At 48.6% G+C, this 21,237-nt stretch overlaps 1 long non-coding RNA gene across 1 annotated transcript; it reads left to right on the top strand.

The window, feature by feature from the left end:
* The first annotated feature begins 12,080 nt into the window (after window positions 1–12,080).
* On the top strand, window positions 12,081–19,350 carry LOC117070598. Its single transcript, XR_004431975.1, has 3 exons — window positions 12,081–12,315; window positions 17,164–17,313; window positions 17,457–19,350. It is a non-coding gene; the product is annotated as an uncharacterized LOC117070598 (long non-coding RNA).
* The last annotated feature ends 1,887 nt before the right edge of the window (window positions 19,351–21,237 follow it).

The following is a 21,237-nucleotide window of genomic DNA, read 5'->3' as shown; positions in this document are numbered from 1 at the left end:
CTGCTGTCAGCACTGCAGAGGTGGTGGTGACCAATCAAAGTGCCCGCTCCAGGGCAGCTCATAGCAAGCGTGGGGTGGCTGGAGACAAACAATAGGCAAAGGAACAACTACATGTGTCAGGTGTGGTCGGTCAAAAGAAAAATCAAGAGGGAGAATGGATGGGTGGGCGCTGTGTTAGAGAGAAGTTGACATTTCAGGAGGGACCTGAATGAATTCAGGGATGGAACCATGAGCACACCAAGAGGAAGAGCATCCCAGGGATCTGGAACAGCAGGTGTGAGGTAAGAGCATGCCAAGGACAGCATCAGGTCCACCAGTGGGACAGACTGGGGAGGAGCGAGTAGCCAAAGGTGAGGTCAGGGAACCTCCGTGTCAGGGTGAGCTCCAGGCAGATGAGTCTCATGAGTATCCTCCATAAGCAGCAGTTATGGCTGTCACTATTATTAGGCTCTAGAAGGCCACATCTTCCCTAGAAGGATGACAACTGCCACCACCCTCAGAATCTTCCAAGTGGAGGGGTGGTGCCTCTGGCCTCAGGGCTTGGTGCATAAAAAATGGGACAGCCACACACTTTCTTTTGCTCAGCATATGCTAGCAGTTGATGAGACATTTGGACTGGGTGGCCTCTGGGGGTGGCAGATGGGAGCTATCAGAGAGGCAGGAGGCCCAAGTGACCTCAAGACTCAGCAGTTTCCTGCATTTACGGAGTCAGGGCCCCAGAACTTTGTGACATTCCACTCTACCGTCCTCCTCCCTCTGCTCTCCAGCCCCGCTTTGTCATGCCCCTCCTCCACTCAAGAACCCACAGTGGCTCGCTATTACCTGTTATTCTTCAGCCAACCTTTGCCACAGGGACCATCCGTGTCCCTCAGGTGTCTCTGTTTAATGGTTATTTACCCCCAAATCCCAGCTCAGACTGCTGGAGAAAATGACTTGTTTCTGTTTTTTGCCAAGAGGGAAAGACCTGCTTTGATAAATACTTTTTTCCCCAAGGAAAGTAGTGTCTACTTTTCTCTGAACCACAAAGCCAGTGCTACCTGCACTTGGTCTTCACTGTTAGAGCACCTCACAGTCCCGTGGGGTGTGGTTTGCCTGCCAGTCTCTCAGGACAGCTACACTCATGCAACTGGCCTGGAGGCAAGAGCCTGCCCCAGAAGGACAACTGTCTAGTCCTGCACAGGCTTCTTCCAATGCGGCAGAGTGTATTGAAAGAACGCCGGCCTCCCACTTCAACTGCACTCGCGCAGCCGTTTATGGAGGGGCTACCACGTGCCTGCCACAGTGCTGTGGGCTGACCTCCTGAGAGAGGTCCTGGTGGGAAGGGACTGATTCCAAATATGCTTTTTTTTTTTTTTGAGACAGGGTTGCACTCCTATCGCCGAGGCTGGAGTGCAGTGGCACAATCTCAGTTTACTGCAACCCCCATCTCTTGGATTTAAGCGATTCTCCTGCCTCAGCCTCCCGAGTAGCTGGGACTACAGGCGTGCACTACCACAGCCCGCTAATTTTTGTATTTTTAGTAGTGACGAGGTTTCACCATGATGTTTCACCGTGATGGACAGGCTGGTCTCGAACTCCTGACCTCAAGTGATCTGCCCACCTTGGCCTCCCAAAGTATTGATGTTACAGGCAACAGCCACCGCACCTGGCCCCAAATACACTTCTGTTAAAGAATGGGTATTACTACTTTTCAAATGGTTATGTGATGAGACAGAAAACTATTCTTTTTTTTTTTTTTTTTTTTTTTTTTTTTTTTTTTTTTTTTGAGACGGAGTCTTGCTCTGTCGCCCAGGCTGGAGTGCAGTGGCCAGATCTCAGCTCACTGCAAGCTCCGCCTCCGGGTTCACGCTATTCTCCTGCCTCAGCCTCCCGAGTAGCTGGGACTACAGGCGCCCGCCACCTCGCCCGGCTAGTTTTTTTGTATTTTTTAGTAGAGATGGGGTTTCACCGTGTTAGCCAGGATGGTCTCGATCTCCTGACCTCGTGATCCGCCCGTCTCGGCCTCCCAAAGTGCTGGGATTACAGGCAAAACTATTCTTTTGAATCCAAGAATCATAGCCCTCCAAGCTTATGAAAAACTTCCCTTATTCAATTGCATCTTATAATGCCTGCTCTGTTTTCCTGAGGAGGTCCAGGGTCTGGACCCTTCTGTGGGTTCCTTATCAGGAAGATGGGTGTTATTATATAGCAATTTGCCAGTGAGGCTCAGGAGGGCTGTGACTTTCTTGAGACCACATGGCCACGTGATCTGGAACCAGGTGGAACCTCCATGCCTGAATCTAAAGGGTCTCCACTCTGGCTGCACAAGAACCACCAGGAGCCTTCTAAGCACCACCTGCAGAGAGTCAGTCCACTGGTGGGGCTCCCAGGTGATTGTAATGTCCCAGGAGCTGGGAACCAGTGCTCTGAAGCCAGATCACAAGCTCTCTCTGGCCTGGGGGCAGAGGAGCCTCCTGGCTGTGCCAGTTACTCGCTGTGTGACTTGAGGCAAATTCCAGTACATCTCTGGTCTTCAGTTTCTTCATTTGCAAGAAGAGAGATCCTGTTCAAGGTCTATTTCTATGAGGAATTCATGAGTCACTCGGCATCGAGAAGATGCTTGGGAAGGCCTCCTGGAGAGGCAGCAGGAACATGGGCTCGGATCGTGGCCCTGCCCATATCGGGCTGCAGGGAGGGAGGGCAGACCCTGCGCCGGAAACCTTGTCACCGGTCGCTGTCCTCTGCACTCCACAGTCCTAGGGGTACTTTTGCTGGGATAGAAGTCCCGACCTCCTCTGAGGGTGAACGGGCGGGGCCCACGTCCGCACCTCTCTTAACAGCCCTCGTAGGTCAAGGGGGCTGCAAATGCCTGCAGCTGCTAGGTCTTCAGGGCCAGCCTTGAGCTTCTGTGGCTCAGGAGCAGGGAGAGGGCCCCCCAGCCCTGCGGGCTCAGCTCTGGAGGGGCTGAAAGACAGGAGCCCTGAGCTGGCAGGGCCTGGAAGATGGTGTCCTCTCCATGATGCAATTCCCAGAGCCTTTCTTTGTCTTCATTTCCTGATCATGAAAAATACGTTACAGAACAAATAGAACTAGGTTTATATTTCCCAAATTATGAAGGTGATTTCACGTTTTTTGGTGTGTGATGGAGTTCGTTTTTCTTCTGGGACGTTTTGGGCCTCGCTGCAACATGAAGGTGGGATGTTGGGGGCATGGGAGGACTTTGCCCTCCCTAGGCTGTGCTGATTACTATAGTGGAGGGCCTCAGAGAGCTCCAGGCCGGGGCAGGAGGAGGGTGATTGTGGCTCTGAGAATAAAACAGCAGGTTGGCCAAGCCATGGAGAAAAACTGAAGTCCTGGCCTGCCAGGAGAGAAGCCATGGTAGGGACCTGCTGAGTGTAGTCTGCGGGGCCGCCCTCCACAGTTCCTGTGAGCCTTGTGTGGGCAGGCGTCCCCTGACATTTCTAACTGAAACCAGGGGGAAGCTGCTTCCCCGCAGAGCAGCAGGCGTCCCTGTCAGAGCCACCGGCTTTCTCCTTGTGACTCACGGCTGCTTCCTCCTGGTCATCTGTCCAGGGCAGGCCCAGAGGATGTGTTGACTGACCACATTCCTGCTAAAAGTATGGGTCCTGGAGTCAGAATTTCTTGCTGTGAAAAGCACTTCCTGCAGGCAGGGTGCCTCAGGAAGCAGATTATAACATTGTTTTTCTGAGTCTTTCTCTTCTTGTGTGGGGTCTCTATATTCAGAGTCTATAAACATGAACAAATGTATGTACAGTGGCCAGGAAAGCGGGAAACAGGTGGCGGCGGTCACAGGGCAGCACTGGGCTGGGAATCCTTTCAGCAGCTCCTGCCGTGGGCGTGCCAGTGTGGACTCCCTCCAAGACACTCTGGCGCAAGGGCCATTGCTTTTCTTTTTCTTTGTTTCTTTCTTTCTTTCTTTCTTTTTTTTGGGAGACAGAGTCTCGCTCTGTTGCCCAGGCCAGAGTGCAGTGGTGCAATCTCGGCTCATGCAATCTCCACCTCCTGGGTTCAAGCGATTCTTGTGCCTCAGCCACCCAAGTAACTGGGATTACAGGTGTGTGCCACCATGCCCAAGTAATTTTTGTATTTTTAATACAGACGGGGTTTCACCATGTCGGACAGGCTGGTCTCAAACACCTGATTTCAAGTGATCCACCCGCCTCGCCCTCCCAAAGTGCTGGGATTACAGGCGTGAGCCACTGCACCCGGCCTTCTTTGGTTTTCTAGCTTCCATCTACTCAGCGTGGGAGGAAATCCAGTTTTTTGTGCTTCCTGGCTCCTGGGGTCCTTTGGACCTGAGAGGGTCTTGCACCATTCAGGGAACTGGCTCTCTGGGCCTTAGGACGCCCTGAGCACTGCTGAGAGATTCACTCTTCGGCCACGGTGGTCCCGGGAGCAGTGCTGATGAGTCAAAGCTCAGCCTCTGGGTGTTCACGCTCCACCCTCTGAGCAGCCTTGGGCACCCTTCCCCCTCACTCCTCACCATTTGCTGAGACCACTACCCCTGCCCCCCATCTATCCCAGCCTCTTCAACTAAAGCTGCCAATCTCACGCCCTGCTTCTCTGGGACCACCTCTCCCCACACCCCATGGGCCTGAAACCTAAGAGTTCTTTACTTGGGGTTTTGGGGGTGGGTGAGAACCCTCAGCCCTTCAGAAACACAAAGCGGCCTCTTCTCCCCAGAATGAGGAGGGGAAGGGAGAAAGGAGAAGGAAGACACTTGATACAGTTGGGGTATTTGTCCTCGCCCAAATCTCAGGTTGAATTGTGATCCGCAGTGATGGAGGTGGGACCTGGTGGGAGGTGTTGGGATCATGGGAGTGGATCCCTCATGGCTTGGTGCTGTCCTCACCATAGTGAGTGAGTTCTCGTGAGACCTGGTCATTGAAGAGTGACCCCCACCCCATGCTGTCTCTCTTGTTCCTGCTTTCGCCATGTGGTGCGCCTTCTCCCCCTTCACCTTCCACCACCATCGTAAACTTCCTGAGGCCTCCTCAGAAGATGAGCAGATGCGGAGGTCAGGCTTCCTTACAGCCTGTGGAACCATGAGCCAATCAAACCTCTTTTCTGGCCAGGCGCGGTGGCTCATGCCTGTAATCCCAGCAGTTTGGGAGGCCAAGGCAGGCAGATCCCCTGAGGTTAGGAGTTCGAGACCACCCTGACCAACATGGAGAAACTCTGTGTCTACTAAAAATACAAAATTAGCCAGGCATGGTGAGGCGTGCTTGTAATCCCAGCTACTCGGGAGGCTGAGGCAGGAGAATTGCTTGAACCTGGGAGGCAGAGGTTGCAGTGAGCCAAGATCGCACCATTGCACTCTAGCCTGGGCAATAAGAGCAAAACTCTATCTCAGTAAAAACCAAAACCGAAAACAAAAAGAACCCCTTTTTTCTTATAAATTACACAGTCTCAGGTATTTCTTAATAGCAATGCAAGAACAGCCTCTTACGCTTTATTTGTCTCTGGGAATATAGAGTAAAAGCAGTAGCCAAATAACACTCCAATACAAAACAAAAGAAAACACCCCAGAAGACGAACTGTATTTTAGTTTTTTGTTTTGTTTTGTTTTACTAAGTAGCTCCCCTTGTTACGTTAGCCTCATTTTACAGATGAAGAACCCAGGGCTCAGAGGGTTCCTTGGGCTGCCACGTGGCACTGGGTGGGGGTTTATGGAGGTCATGGCCCCATGTCTATGCTCTCAATTTGACCAGTGTAGGCATCAGGGTGGGCACTGCCCTGCACAGAGGCCCAAGGGTGGTCTCGACTCACCTGCTGAGAGATGGCCTCCCTCACAACCTTAGCCACTGCTGGCGAACAGGTGGAAAGGAACCAAAAGATCAGTACATCCCAGCCATTAAAGGTAGAGCTGGCTGAGCCTCCTTCAGAGAATGCATAATGGTGACCCTTTACTTGGGGGTTGATTTACACCCAGGCTTGATTTATGGACGCAGATGTGCATATATCACCTCCCATAATCCCCACAAGGATCCTATTCTTTCCACTCTCCAGATCATAAAATGGGCATGCAGATGTTGAGTAACTTTCCCAAATCCTGTAACTAGTAAGTTGCCAAAAATGGGATCAGAACCCAAATCTCTTAAGTCCAGTGTTCTTTCCATAATATGTCAGTGAATATAGCTGAGATTTCATTTTTTAGAGAGATGAAAATCAAGAGAGGTGAATACCAACGTTTGCACTTTTCATTTGACAATAATAGCAGGGAAACCAGTGTGAAATTTCAGTCTCTAGGAACTTAAAGATGGAAGAGAAACTACGAGAGCGGTTATTCTACAAAGTACCATCAGGTGGCACCATTGCACAGCGGCTGCATATCCCCAGGGTTCAACTCAACAGAAGGGTCAGCTCTGTCTGGCCAGCTGCGTCCCCACCCTGGCCATGGCATGTGCTCCCTGCCCCCACCTTTACTAATATGGTGTCAAGAGCTGGTGTGTGAATAAGAAACGTAGCACCCCATGCCTGAGCTGCTGTCCATGTACTAGTCCATCTATTTGTGTCTGGTAACTATTTTAAGAGATCTTGACCTTATTAAATGTTTTAACAGAATCTGATCTGTCTCTGAAAACATTGCCCTTTCTTGTCTGTAGGTGCAGGGACAGGAAGGAGGCCTTTAATCAAGGTCCCTCTTGACCTGAAATGATGGTGGGATAGGTGTGGGGTCTAGATTGAAGGTGGAGGGGTCAGAGGTCATGCAAGGGCAGTGGTGGGTTTGACTAGGCATTTGGGGCCAGGCAGGCAGCTTTGCAGAGTGCATCCTTTGCCTTTGTATGGGGTCAGGAGCTTGGAAAGCTTTGGGGGTGGGGTGGGTGGGTAATGAACACTTCTCACACTGTTTTCTGTTTTGTTTTGTTTTGTTTTTTTTGAGACAGGGTCTTGCTCTGTTGCCCAGGCTGGAGTGCAGTGGCACAATCCCAGCTCACTGCAACCTCTGCCTCCCGGGTTCAAGCGATCCTCCTGTGTCAGCCTCCTGAGTAGCTGGGACCACAGGCGTGCACTACCATGTCTGACTAATTTTTTGTTTTGTTTTGTTTTGTATTTTTTGTAGAGATGAGGTTTCACCATGTTGCCCAAGATGGTCTCAAACTCCTGGACTTGAGCAGTCTGCCTGCCTTGGCCTCCCAAAGTGTTGAGATTACAGGCGTGAACCGGTGCCCCCGGCCCCAATTAGTTTTATAATGCTGCATGAAATCTAGATTATTTTAAAATGCCACATAAAAATAATTAGTATGACGTTTAAATATAGTGACAATGAAGTTCGTAACAGAATTGGTATTAAAGTATTATTATTGCATAACTCACAAAAATTTGCCTTCTGTACAATCTCTCACATGGAAACATAAAATGTCAAGAATTTTCTGTAAGGAAACAAAAGGTCAAGAATTTTCTGTAAGGAAACATAAAAGTAGGTTAGCAACAAGTAAGACTAATAAACATAGCATACCTTTTATACATTGTAGAAATACTTATTTTTTATTCAATCATTTGAATGTAAAGGGCTTTGAATTTTTTTTTTTTTTTTATATGTTACCAATAAATTGAAGCTGTTTCAAGCTGTTAAATCTAAATTCTAGTCTCTGTAGAGATTATACCGGTTCCCACATGTGTCATGGGATGCCTTGTGCCCCTCCAAAATTCATATGTTGAAGTCCCAACCCCCAGCACCTCAGAATGTGACTGTATTTGGTGCTAGGTTCTTGAAAGAAATAATTAATCCTTTTCCTGTTTAGAAAAAAAAAAAAAAAAAACGTGCAGCCCACTGCCAGCACTCATTTCATTTTCTTTTTCTTTTTTTTTTTTTGAGACAGAATCTTGCTCTGTTGCCCAGGCTGGGGTTCCATGGCACGATCTCGGCTCACCTCTGCCTCCCAGGTTCAAATGATTCTCCTGCCTCAGCTTCCGGAGAAGCTGGGACCACAGGCACATACCACCACATCTGGGTAATATTTTTGTTGTTGTTGTTGTTGTAGTTTTTGTAGAGACAGGATTTTGCCACGTTGCCCAGGCTGGTCTCAAACTCCTGACCTCAAGTGATCTGTCCACCTCAGCCTCCCAAAATATAGGCATGAGCTACCATACCTGGCCAGAGCTCATTTAATTTTACATAAACCTGACTGATTTTTGATGTCAAAGTAAAATTTAAAAACTGTTCTTGGAGTTATTTCTAAACAGAACTAACATCAAAATCATCTCAATTATCAGAATCATCTATTTCAGAAAAACAAGATTCATCAAATGAATCTTTGGCCAACAACTGTTTGAGAACGATCACGTAGGAATGCCACGTTTTCTCGGATTTGACATTTTCAGCCATCAAGAATTACTCTATTTTCTAAATGGAAGTGCCACTGCTAAAGACAGAATGCTATACGCAGATTGATGTCTTTTGTTTCCAAAGTTGATACACTAGAGCAAAGCGAAAATAATAAAAGCGAAATGTTTTGTGACCAAATTGGGTAAATGCTGCAGCTGCAAGAGCTGCTGGTGAGTGTTCTTGGGCTAAACAGGAAAAGAGTTAAGGGAACAATTACGTCCTGGGAATGGGCTCTAATCCAATATGATTGGTGTCCTTATAAGAGGAGATCAGGGCGCAACGCACGGACAGCGGGGACCACGTGAAGACACAGAAGACCGCATCTACAAACCAAGGAAAGACCAACCCTGTCGGCCCCTGATCTCAGACTTGTGGCACTGCTGCTCAGTCACCCCAACTGTTCCCTCATGACGGCAGCCCCAGCAGTTGAACAGCCTGCGTTGCGCAGGCTGACAGGGAAGAGGCAATGAGGAGAGAGGGAGCTAAGACAGCTTCTTTCAGTGATAAATCCCTTTTCCCAGAATAATCTGTACCTGTCTTCTTAAAGTAGCTCTTTGCACCAAAAGGGAAGATAATGAATTTTCAAATTGCAAACAGGTTCATTTGTTTCTACAAAACTGTATGTGGCCTAAAAGTGACAGTCATCCTCCTGAGAGAGTCCCCCATCTTCTAGATGGGACTGGCCCGTGCTCACCAAAGCCGGGCTCTGGCAGGGACTCCAATTTGGGAAGATAAATGAGCAGACGTGGCTGGCCCCTGAGCCACAGCTGAGCTCTCATGGAAGCGTCAGAAACAAGTACAGTCAACCCCAGGGACTTGGGCAAGGCCAGCCAGATGGCGAGGTGACCCCCAGGCCCCTGCAGCCACAGTGAAATTGACAAGGACCCGGAGCAGGGGCTGAAGACCCCTGTGGGCAGGAACAAATGCTGCATCTGGGCAGGGGATGGGGCAGGCCTGTAGGAAGCCAGGTCCCACCTGTGCTTCCCACTCAGTGCTGGATCAGAGGCCAGGCTGACCCATGACCTCACATGAGAGGCCACACTTGGCCAGTGCTCTAATTTTTATTTATTTTTTATTGTTGTGACGATGGGGTTTGCTGTGTTTCCCAAGCTAGTCTCAAACTGCTAGACTCAAACAATCCACCCACCTTGGCCTCCCAAACGTGTTAGGATTACAGGCGTGAGCCGCCGAGCCCAGTCCGGTCCTCTATTTTGAAAACAATAGTTAACTACTAACTGTTTTTAAAATAAATAGTTGACGGACTGAATAGTACTTTTTCAAAAATTGGCTTTATGTAGACTGACTAGATTCTCCTAACACGCAAAGGAAATATTTTGGGCGGGTGGAGCGGGGGACCTCTAGAAGTTACAGCTCTAAATGTATTAGGTTCCCAGGCCAGGGAGAAAAATTAACTACTTTAGAGCAATATTACTTGGCAGGCAATGTTCTGGCATCACTGCATATGGGTACCTCAACTTCTCCTACAATAAAACCTTATTAATTTGATATCCAAAGAACAAAAAGAAAAATTCTCCAACCCCTGCTGGTCTTTGCATTTACCAGGTCCGGCTTATCTCACCACTTTCATTAAACAGTAATAAGGTGTCTCGTTGGTTGGGGACTAGCAGTGGCTTTGAAATAGTTGCTATTTTTGGCCAGGCACAGTGGCTTATGCCTGTAATCCCAGCACTCTGGGAGGCCAAGGTGCGCAGATCACCTGAGGTCAGGAGTTTGAGACCAGCTTGGCCAACATGAAGAAACCCTGTCTCTACTGAAAATACAAAAATTAGCCAGGCATGGTGGGGGGCACCTGTAATCCCAGCTGCTCTGGAGGCTGAGGCAGGAGAATCGCTTGAACCCGGGAGGTGGAGATTGCAGTGAGCCGAAATTGCATCATTGCACTCTGGCCTGGGTGACAAGAGTGAAACTCCCTCTCAAAAAAAAAAGATAAAAAGAAAAAAAGAAATAGTTGCTACTTTAAATGAACCAACATTGAAACAATGAGGTTCTACCGTAATTTGGTATGATTTAATTAACTCCAACTTTGTGTTGGGCCTTAAACCTCTTCATCCCAATCAAGAAAAGCCTAGGCTGCCTGCCCCCTTCCTGAGACAGTGGGGCCTCTCTGAAAGCTCACCTTGTTTTGCTTCTTTGGGCAGCTGCTGTGACCTCACTTTTGTTCAGAGCTCAGCAGTGTATGGGGTAACCTTTTTTAGAAAACATTATTTTTATTTTTATTTATTTTTTGAGACAGGGTCTCACTCTGTTGCCCAGGCTGGAGTACAGTGGCACGATCACAGTTAACTACAGCCTTGAACTCCTGGGTACAAGTGATCCTCCCACATCAGCCTCCCAACTAGCTGGGACTACAGGCTTGTGCCACCATGCCCAGCTAATTAGAAAAAACAATTTAGTAGAGACAGGGTCTCACTATGTTGCGCAGACCAGTCTTGAACTCCTAAACTCAAGCAATCTTCCTGCCTCGGTCTTCAAAAGTGCTGGGATTACGAGCATGAGCCACTGAGATCAGCTTATTTTTATTTTTTGAGAAAAGGTCTCGCTCTGTCACCCAGACTGAAGTGTGGTGGCACGATCTCGGCTCACTTCAACCTCCTGGGTTCAAGTGATCCTGCCTCCTCGGCCTCCCAAAATGCTGAGATTACAGGTGTGAACCACTGTGGCCAGCTGGTAACCTTTTTTTTTTTTTTTTTTGCTTGCCATTACCATCAACTTAGCATGTCTAAAAAGCAGCTGTCACTCTCCTCACCTACTGCATCCCCTGCCTGACATCCAGACCCCAGACCCCCAGGCTCAGAACCACTCTGTTATTTTGGCTTCTCCTTTTATCTTCAAACTGCTCAAATGCTGCTTCCTCTTCCTTCTCAAGGTGGCTCCATATCTGTGGCCCAGGTGCTCACACTTGTGTCTGCCTCTCTGCCCCGTCACTCTCCTGCAGAAAACCCTTCCCTAGCTCCCCGTCGCCCACCAGCGGTTGTCACTGTTCCACAGGACCTAGGAACTGGGGAGAGTCACTGCAGGAAGCTCTGGGGTAATGATGAAGAGATGAGGGGTCCTGGGCCAGTGACTTTGTCCTCACCTCTGCTGTGACCAGAGCCATCCTGCTTTTCTCGGACTCATACAGGAAGCTTCTGGGTGATATTTGATGTGGAAACAAAAGGTCTTTGTAGCTAAAAGTACCTTAGAAAACGACAGACATTTTATTGGGCCGGTGCTCTCCAGCTTAACAATCAAGACCTGGATCAACAAGACAAAGGCCACCTCTCTGCTTTCCTCCGCTTCTGATTCACTCCAAACCTTCTCACCTGCGGGGTCCTGAAACCCCTTGTCATGTCCCACCTTTGTGCTTGGAGTAGAAAGCGCTCTTCTCTTTCTGATTCCCTGTGGTTGAAGGCCTGGCTCAGACCCCACTACCTCTGATGTGGCTGTGTTCGCCCTGACCACTTATGCTGGAAGGTTCTCTCTCTCTTTTTTTTTTTTTTCCTTTTCTTTTCTTTTCTTTTCTTTTTTTTTTTTTTGGAGACGGAGTCTTGCTCTGTTGCCCAGGCTGGAGTGCAGTAGCGCGATCTTGGCTCACTGCAACCTCCGTCTCCCTGATTCAAGCAATTCTCCTGCCTCAGCCTCCTGAGTAGCTGGGACTACAGGCGCCCACCATCATACTCGGCTAATTTTTTTGTATTTTTTAGTAGAGACGGGGTTTCACCGTGTTGCCCAGGGTAGTTTTGAGCTCCTGAGCTCAAGTAATCTGCCTGCCTCAGCCTTCCAAAGTGCTAGGACTACAGGCATGAGCCACTACGCCCGGCCGGTTCTCTCTCCTTCTGCAGGCTCCTGCTCTTCTCCCTGGCCACGGATGACTGAATCAAGGGATCCCGATCAAGCAGAACCCCTCAAAGGTCTTTTGGGGCCTGGTGCGGAAACCTGTGCTCACTGCAGAATGTGGAATTGAGACATGGAGGCTGCACCATTGGGTGAGGGCGGCTGGTGCTGGGGGCAAGGGCCAGGCCAAGTCACAGTCACTTGTCAGTCAGAATCCGGGGTTGGGGGGCAGGGGCTGGGGGTAAACTGAGGAAGCTAGGCAGCAGAGGAAAGACAGTGAGGGGGACAAACAGGGTAGAGAGAGACCCTGCTTCTGAGGACGGGCTGGTTTCCATCAGGTCCTCACTTGTGAGACCCCCTGGGCGACTTCACAGAAAACCTTCCCTTGTACCTGAGCTGCTGGAGGGGCCTCTGTTCCTACCAGTGGAAACTCCAGGCCATGTCTCCTGGACTGACCTTGAGCTCCTCAGGGGCAGGGATTGTGCCTTACTCTACTTTGATTCCCTGCAGCACACCAACAGGGTAGGGACCGTGCTTGTATGAGTGTGTGTGTGTGGAGAGAGTATGTATGAGTGTGTGTGAGAGGTGACAGCGTGTGTGTAATTTTTTTCTCTCTAGTAGCAGGTGCAGGCCAGAGCTACCTGCCTTGGAAATACTGTGTATTTGAGCTGTACTCCTGTGTGTGCACAGCTTGAGCTTGGCTAGGCAATGATTCAAAAACCATGGGTACCACTAGAAGGACTGTAATCAAAATGACAACAATAACAAGTGTTGGCCCAGATGTGGAGAAATTGGAACCCACTTACAGTGCTGGTAGGAATAGAAAATGGGACAACCGCTGTGGAAAGCAGCCTGGCACTTCCTCAAAAGATTAAGCGTAGAGCTGCCACATGAACCAGAAGTTCCACTCCAGGGGCTGTGCTCAAGAGAAATGAAGACACACATCCATGCAAGCACTTGTACACAAACGTTCATAGCAGTGTTATTCACAGTAGCCAGAAGCAGAAACAACCCAAATGTCCATCGCTGGTGGATGGATAAACCAATTGTGGTCGATCCACACAATTGAATATTATTTGGCAATACAAACAGATAAGGTACTGATTCATGCTACCACATGAGTGAACCTTGAAGACACTATACTAAATGAAAGGAGCCAGCCATGAAATACCACAAATGATTCCTTTTATATGAAAATTTCATAATAGGAAAATCCGTAGAGACAGAAAGTAGATTAGTGGTTGCCAGGGCCTGGGAAGAAGGGAGGTTAAGGCATGATGCCAACAGAGTTTCTTTTTAGGGTGATGAAAATGTTCTGGAGTTAGATGGTGATGATGGTTGTACAACCTTGTGAATATACTTTAAAAACCACTGAATTGTATACTTTACAATGGTGAATTTTATAGTGTAGGCATTATATTTTACTTTTAAAAGCAAAAACCAGGCTGGGCATGGTGGCTCACGCCTGTAATCCCAGCACTTTGGGAGGCCAAGGTGGGAGGATCACAAGGCTAGGAGATTGAGACCATCCCTACTAACGTGGTGAAACCCCGTCTCTACTAAAAATACAAAAAATTAGCCAGGTGTGGTGGCTGGTGCCTGTAGTCCCAGCTACTCGGGAGGCTGAGGCAGGAGAATGGTGGGAACCCAGGAGGTGGAGCTTGCAGTGAGCTGAGATCACGACACTGCATTCCAGCCCGGGTGACAGAGCGAGACTCCGTCTCAAAAAAAAAAAGCGAAAACCAAGGTCAACTCCTGTGAGTTAAGGATCTAGGCAGTAAGCAGCAACCACCACTAACATGGTAAACAGAGACATGGGGACATGCTGTGCCTCTTATGGAGGAACACACCTACCTAAGGAGTCTTGGGTGAACCTGACTGTGGTCAAGCCCCTAGCTCCAGTACAAATGTACAGGAAGGACAAAGGCAGAGCGATGGGCTAAATGACACCATGGGGATGCAGTCCAGACTGCAGGGAATTCCATTTGACAAACCACCCAGTTACTTTAGAACAGATTCTAAAGCAAAAAAAATAAAGGAACCAAGGGGGAACCTATGGATTCAAAGAGACTTCAGAGATACACATCAACCAATTGCTATATGTGGACCTTCTGTGATCTGGAGTCAAATAATCCATTAAAAAAATAATCGTGGCTTTTGACAGATTTGGAGATTTGAACACTAGCTGGATATTTGATAGTACTGAAACGTTTTTGTTAATTTATTTTTATTGTGTTTTCTTAAAAAAAAAAACAAAAAACACAGCCCTTATTTTTTAGAGTCACTGAAATAGAGAAAAAAATGATCTGATGCCTGGAATTGATTTCCAAATAATCTTGATGAAGGGAACTGGGTGGAGGAATAGATAAAATGACATTTGCTGTAAGTAGACAACTGAAGCTGGGTCACAGGTGTATGGGGGTTTTTGTATGTTCTAGCTACTTTCGTATATGTTTGAAATTTTCCATAGCTCCAAATTTAGTTCTTATTGGAAAATAAACAAGAAGAGAAGAATTGGAAAAGAGAAATCCTGGGCAAAGTAGTAGTCTGAGGTGGGGTGTCAGGCCTAATGTCCATCAGCCATTGCCCCCAGGCCTGCTCTGCTAATCTGCCATCTGCCTCTGGGCATCCTCCACAGCCATCCTCCACAGCCCCTCCCAGGAGGGAGTGCTTTCCATGGCTGTGCGCTCTTGGGCCTGGTCTCACAACTGTTTCTGGAGGCAGAAAGTTGTCTTCTGTGGATCAAGGCACGAAGAATGGATGATTACATATGGCCACCAAACTTTGTGGAATATTGATTCCAAACTATGGCCCTTCCGACAGCAGAGCAACACAGGAAGCAAATAGCTGTGTTTGAGAAGGGTCAGGGGGAAAAAGCCTTCTAGACTGAGAGCGTGCTGAGGGAAGGGAGAGTTTACCTCTGGATCAGAGGTTGGAGAAGAATCTAATTAAAGGAGTTTGAACTGAACTGGAGTGACACATAAATCAAGCAAAATATATGTGAATGTGTTTCTTAAGTAAAATTAAAAAGTCCTCCAGGAGGATGTGCTTCTCCCATGCTCAAAGCTGACCCGTCTTGGACATGCCTGGTGCCCCAACCAAAGATCATTTCCCAGCCTTTCTCTGAGAACAGAGAACACATTTCTCATGGAAGCAACATTATAAGTGGTGGCTGGGTTCCCAAGATGCCCCTCAAAAGTTATTTGCCCAGTTTAAAGGCTGAGCATTTGCACCTGAAGTAGGTAGGACCCTTGGAAAGGCTAGCAGTTGGATAACATTAAGTTACATGTCAAGCCAGTCAAGATATGTGCCCTGCTATCCTCAGCAATTGCTTGTGGGAGGGAGCATCTTCCAGTTAGGTGGCTAGGGAAGCAGTGGGATTTGAGCTGGGCTTGGAGTGGTGGATACATATCAGTGATGGTAACAACCCCTCTGTCCTTCTTACTCACCTTTGCTAAGAAAAATTCTGAACTTTACTTTGAGACAATTCCCAAATTATCCTTGAATCAGGCCCAGTGAGTTATGAGGGAATGTTAGAGCAAGCCCAAACCATCTGGGACAGACATAAATGTGCTCCAGATGTGCTGAGTTGATCACAAGGTCCTCAGGTCTTCAGGATGCCTGTAAAACGACCCTCACCACCTCACACTTCAGATTCCAGGGCCTTGACTCCCTGGCCTGACATCTCACCTCCACCTCTGTTAAAATTTCAGAATCAGGTTGGCTTTTACCTTTGTTCTTATTTTTGATGTCCCTAATAAACCCTTCTTCAACTGATCTTTTCCACCAGGCCCAAAACTTCTTTCTTTTTTTTTTTTTTTTTTTTTTTAGACGGAGTCTTGCTCTATCCTGAGGCTGGAGTGCAGTGGCATGATCTTGGCTCACTGCATCCTCCATCTCCCAGGTTCAAGCAATTCTCCTGCCTCAGCCTCCTGAGTAGGTGGGACTACAGGCACGTGCCACCATGCCCAGCTAATTTTTTGTATTTTAGTAGATATGGGGTTTCACCATGTTGGCCAGGATGGTCTCAATCTCTTGACCTCGTGATCCTCCTGCCTTAGCCTCCCAAAGTGCTGGGATTACAGGCGTGAGCCACTGTACCCAGCCTCTTTCTAAGCCAGCATCCAGAACACAGATCCCAGGCTCATTAGGTAGGTTGAAAAAACAGGTCTCCGATGGCTTCCTTATTTCAGGAAGCACTGAATTAATTATTTCCACTCAGGAAAAGATTATGTTGGAGTCCATTGCTGCTTCTTGATCCCAAGTGAACTCCAGGAAGAAGCAAATGAAAAGCAATCATAGGCTGGGAGCAGTGGCTCACGCCTGTAATCCTAGCACTGGGAGGCCAAAGCAGATGGATCACCTGATGTCAGGAGTTCGAGACCAGCCTGGCCAACATGGTGAAATCCCATCTCTACTAAAAATACAAAAATTAGCCGGGTATGGTGGCAAGTGCCTCTAATCCCAGTTACTTGGGAGGCTGAGGCAGGAGAATCACTTGAACCCGGGAGGCAGAGGTTATAGTGAGCGGAGATTGTGCCACTGCCCTCCAGCCTGGGTGACAAGAGTGAAACTCTGTCTCAATAAAAAGAAAAGAAAAGCAATCACAGTGTATGCAGATCAAAGGAGGAAGGAACATTTTCCTTAGAATGAAACTAATAACGAAAACAATAAACTCCCTCCTTTCCGCTCCTAGAATAGCCAAGCACTTATTTCTCATTTGCTTCTCAGCCATCAGCCATCCTAATCTGTTATCTATTTTGCTGTGTAACAAAACTTGCCCAAACCTAGTAGCTGAAAGCAACAATCATTTATTATGGCACATGTCTACATGGTGGCTGGGTGGTTTTGGTGATTTGGGCCAGGGCTGGCTGAATCCAGGTGGGCTTGTTCAGTGGTCACTGGCAGCTGGGCTGGGGGCTGGCCTGTCTAGCATGGCCTCAGGTAGGAAGAGTTGGTTCTACTCCACAGACTGACCCGTGCTTGTTCTCTTCCTCCAGCAGGCTAGTCCAGGCTTGTTCTCTCAGCGGAGTCAGGGGTCCTAAGAGAAGAGCAGAAGCAGTAAAGGCCTCATGAGGCTTGGACTTAAAGGACACATCGCCAGTTCTGCTATATTCTGTTGGCCAAAGCAGGTCACGAGACCAGCCAAGGTACAAGGGGTGAGAAAATACGCTCTACCTTTTAATGAGGCATTGTAAACTCACATTGCCAAGGGTGTGAATGCAGGAGGTCGTTAGTTGTGACCACGAATACCATCCATCTGTCAGACCTGCCAATGTAATTTTTCTTTTAGGTGTGGACTTAGTCCGATTTCAGACATTCGTAAAACTCATTCGGATTCCATTTCCAAATTCCTAATTCCAAGAGAACTGGAAAAGCAGAGCGTGCCAACCTCTTATAATCCTTCTTCATGTGACAAACATTTCTGGAGCGCCCACTGAGCCAGGCTCAGGAGGTGCCCGGGACATATATGAAACAACAGTTCTCCTGCCCTCCAGGTGCTCAGCGCAGCAGAATCCTGGCTGAGAACAGAGAGCAGCAACAGCCACACAGCTCTAGTGGGAATCCTGGGGAAGTGGTACGTGGTGTTGAATAGTGGCTTAGAGTTTTCTAGAAAGAAAAGGAAGGGGAATTCATTCCAGAGGCCTGGAAGATGTAAAGATGGTTGTGTTTTCATGAAACCGAGCTGACACAAAGGGCAAGGCTGAGAGTGTGTGGGGCCTTGCCTGACTCTCCGTGGAGCAAGGATTTTACTGTGAAGGATCCACGAAGTCACCGCAGGGCTTCAGCTGGATGAGTGTGCTCTGCTTGGCCCTCTAGAAAGACTGCTGGGGCAGCAGAGAGGTGAAGAGGGCGCTAAAGACAGGGCGACCAGGTGGGAGACTATTTCCAGTCCAAATATATCCTCTCAGGTTGGAGTTTCCGTGACCGTCCACCTACTGGCTGGAACTGGGCAGTCCTCTGGGGTCTCTAAACCCTCGCAGTTGCTTGCTCAGAGTTATGCAAGCGGGTGTGGGGTCGGGGCAGGACCAGGAAGATTTGCCCTTTCTGCTCTTGGCTGATTTCCTAACAGGTTAGTTTTTAAACTTCTGGCTCATTCCAGACACTATGCCTCTGGCCCTGGGAGAGAACTTGGCCTCCCTGACCGCGCATACCATTTCCACTTTCTGGCAAACACGGTCTGTGTGATCAGGTGAGGTTGGCACACACAAATCCTTGAAGTTTAGACCACCCTTCTCTGGCCGCTTTGTTTACCGCACAAAGGTTCCATCCTGGGATGATCACCTGGGGGGAGTTTTCTTCTTCCGACACCTATTTAGCTCTGCTGAGCTTTTGGATTCCCAGCCTTTCTCCCACCACAACCAGGTGGTCACGAAGTCTCACAGGAAGTGTAGTAGGCACAATAGTGGTCCCTCGGGGATGTCTAGGTCCCCATCCTTGCAACCTTTAAGTGTGTTGTTACACAGCCAGGGGGCGTGAAGTTAACAGATGGAATGAAGATTGCTAATCAGCTGACTTTAAGGCTGGGAAATGAGCCTGGATTATCCAGGTGGGGCCAATATCATCATCAAAGTCCTTAAAAGAGGAAGAGGAGGCAGCAGAGCAGTGCTGAGTGTTGCTGTGCGAGAAGGATCCGCCTGGCGTTGCTGGCCTTTAAGATGGAGTAAGGGGGCCATGTGGTAGGAATGGAGGGGGCTTAGGGAGGGAAGGAAATGGGCTCTCCCAGGAGCTTCCAGAAAAGAATGCACCCATGCTGACACCTTGATTTTGGCCCCACTGAGCCCCATGCTGGACTCCTGGACTACGAAGGGGTGAGATAATAAATGTGTGCTGTTTTAAGCCAGTAGTTTTGTGGTAATTGGTCACAGCAGGCATGGGAAAGCAGTGCAGGGTGTGTGAGCTGATGCTGACCTCCCTGAAGACAGGGTTCTCCACTACGTCCCCAGCGTGGAGTTCAAACTTGCTCTATGCCTGGTGCTCGGAAGCATTTTCAGAATGGACAGGACTGATTGAGATGAAGGAGCAGGCATCTACTCTCTCCAGGCCCCTGTCTGTGTGTGACCATAGGTGGGTCTCTTCACTCTCAGTGACTATGTTCCCATGTCTCTTAAGGCAGTTGATGACCTCAAGGGTGGGTGACTTTTGAAGTGACTCTCAGATGTGTTACCACTGGAACCACTGCCAGTCCTGACACACCTCTCTCTGACTGGTCTCATTCTTTTTTTTTTTTTTTTTTTGAGATGGAGTCTTGCTCTGTGGCCCAGACTGGAGTGCAGTGGTGTGATCTCGGCTCACTGCAAGCTCCACCTCCCGGGTTCACGCCATTCTCCTGCCTCAACCTCCCAACTAGCTCGGACTACAGGCGCCTGCCACCACACACAGCTAATTTTTTTGTATTTTTAGTAGAAACGGGGTTTCACTGTGTTAGCCTCAATCTCCTGACCTCATGATCCGCCCGCCTCGGCCTCCCAAAGTGCTAGGATTACAGACGTGAGCCACCGTGCCTGGCCTGGTCTCATTCTCAAAGTCTAATACCATCATTCTCCAATGCCAAGGTCATTAATTAGCACCCCATGCCCTCACTGACTCTGTTCTCACCCCCTCTCTGGGGCTCCTGCCTACAGGTTCACTTTGGAGGTCATGGTAGACGTTGCTGTCCAAAACCTCCAACTGTAGGAAACCTCTCCTCCTTATTCTCAGCCATGAAGTATGGGCGCAAAGCCTGCTGCACAATTTTGCTCAGGGTCAGACACTGGGACATCCCCGGGGCCTGTGATGCTGCTCTCACCAGAGCTTTGACTGTGAATGCTGCTTTTCCTCATAGCAGTGTGTGACCCTTAAGCTCTCCTATTCAGTGACCAGGGATAATCACCAAATCAATGCGAAGAGAAAATGAAGCCTTGTGTTTCTATCTAACGGGCGAGCTACATTGCAAGTATAAGAAGTGCTTGTGGGGAAATCTGCTTTCCTGACTCACCTCTGTTTCCAGAGGGTGATATAATGTGTGTAAATGCAGATGCAGCTTCGAGGAAACTTTCCTCTAATAAGGAACTGAACCACGTTATGGCATGCTACCTCCAAGGTATGACAGTATCTGTTATACTCATGGGGTCCAACTTTTCTTTAGCTTAGAGGTGATTCTTCCTCACAGCAGGAGTTCTTTATTTTGGCCACCCATTAGAATCACTTGAGGGGGAGTGTTTAAAAATCCAAGCCAGGCTGCACTCTAGCCACAGAATCACTGGGTTGAAACAGTTCTCCAGGTGACGCTTATGTGCAGCCTGGGTTGAGAACCACTCCACTGCCTTAGATCACTGGCTACTCCTACCTTTCCCTTTGTTATTTACAAAAACGATTATCTTTTAGTATCTAAAGACCAACATCCATGGACCCTTACTTGTTACACTAGAAGATACTCTGTCCTCCTTGACCTGAGTCCCATCTTAGTGGGGCTTATTATAATGGTCCACGCACCTGAGTCTCATCCAAACTAGTGCCTGCCCCATAGGGGCAGGCTCTTGGGAGCAATGGCTTCTGAGTCATGCCTGGAATGCAGAAATATGTGGGGATCCGTGCAACTGACAAATGCAACTTACCCAAAGTTTCTATGAATGACCACAAGGGCATCTGGGTACAGCAGTGGGATTGCAGTCCAGGTCGGGGATCTGGTCTTTGGTGTTGGCCCTGGGCAGGGAGGGAGCCCTAACAGGCACCAAGGCACCCAGTGTAGTTCCTGCTACCTGCAGTTTATCTGACCCCCCACTGCAATCCTTCACCCCCAGGCTCCCCTTGGCTTCCCTGCCTCACCCACAGTCATTGGACTCAGCTGGTAAATGGTAGCTTGAGCCAGTACGTCCTTGGAGCGTGAGTCCCAGCCGGTTTTCGCCGACTCCTCTTCTTTCCCAGCTGCCATGGCAAGTGGGTACCCAGTCCCATAACAGCCTCTCTTTCCTAAGTAAAATCCCACCCCCCGTGGCTGACTGTTCACAACCTGAAGGAAGAAATGTTCTACTTTCAAAGGAAAAACAACCCTCCTTCCATGTAGCTTGCCAGCTGCCCACTGCCAGCTAGGT

The sequence above is a fragment of the Trachypithecus francoisi genome, unplaced genomic scaffold, assembly GCF_009764315.1.
Source record: "Trachypithecus francoisi isolate TF-2019V2 unplaced genomic scaffold, Tfra_2.0 Lachesis_group3, whole genome shotgun sequence".
NCBI lineage: Eukaryota > Metazoa > Chordata > Mammalia > Primates > Cercopithecidae > Trachypithecus > Trachypithecus francoisi.
The sequence above is the reverse complement of the archived record's forward strand: the minus strand, read 5'-3'. Positions and strand labels throughout refer to the sequence as shown.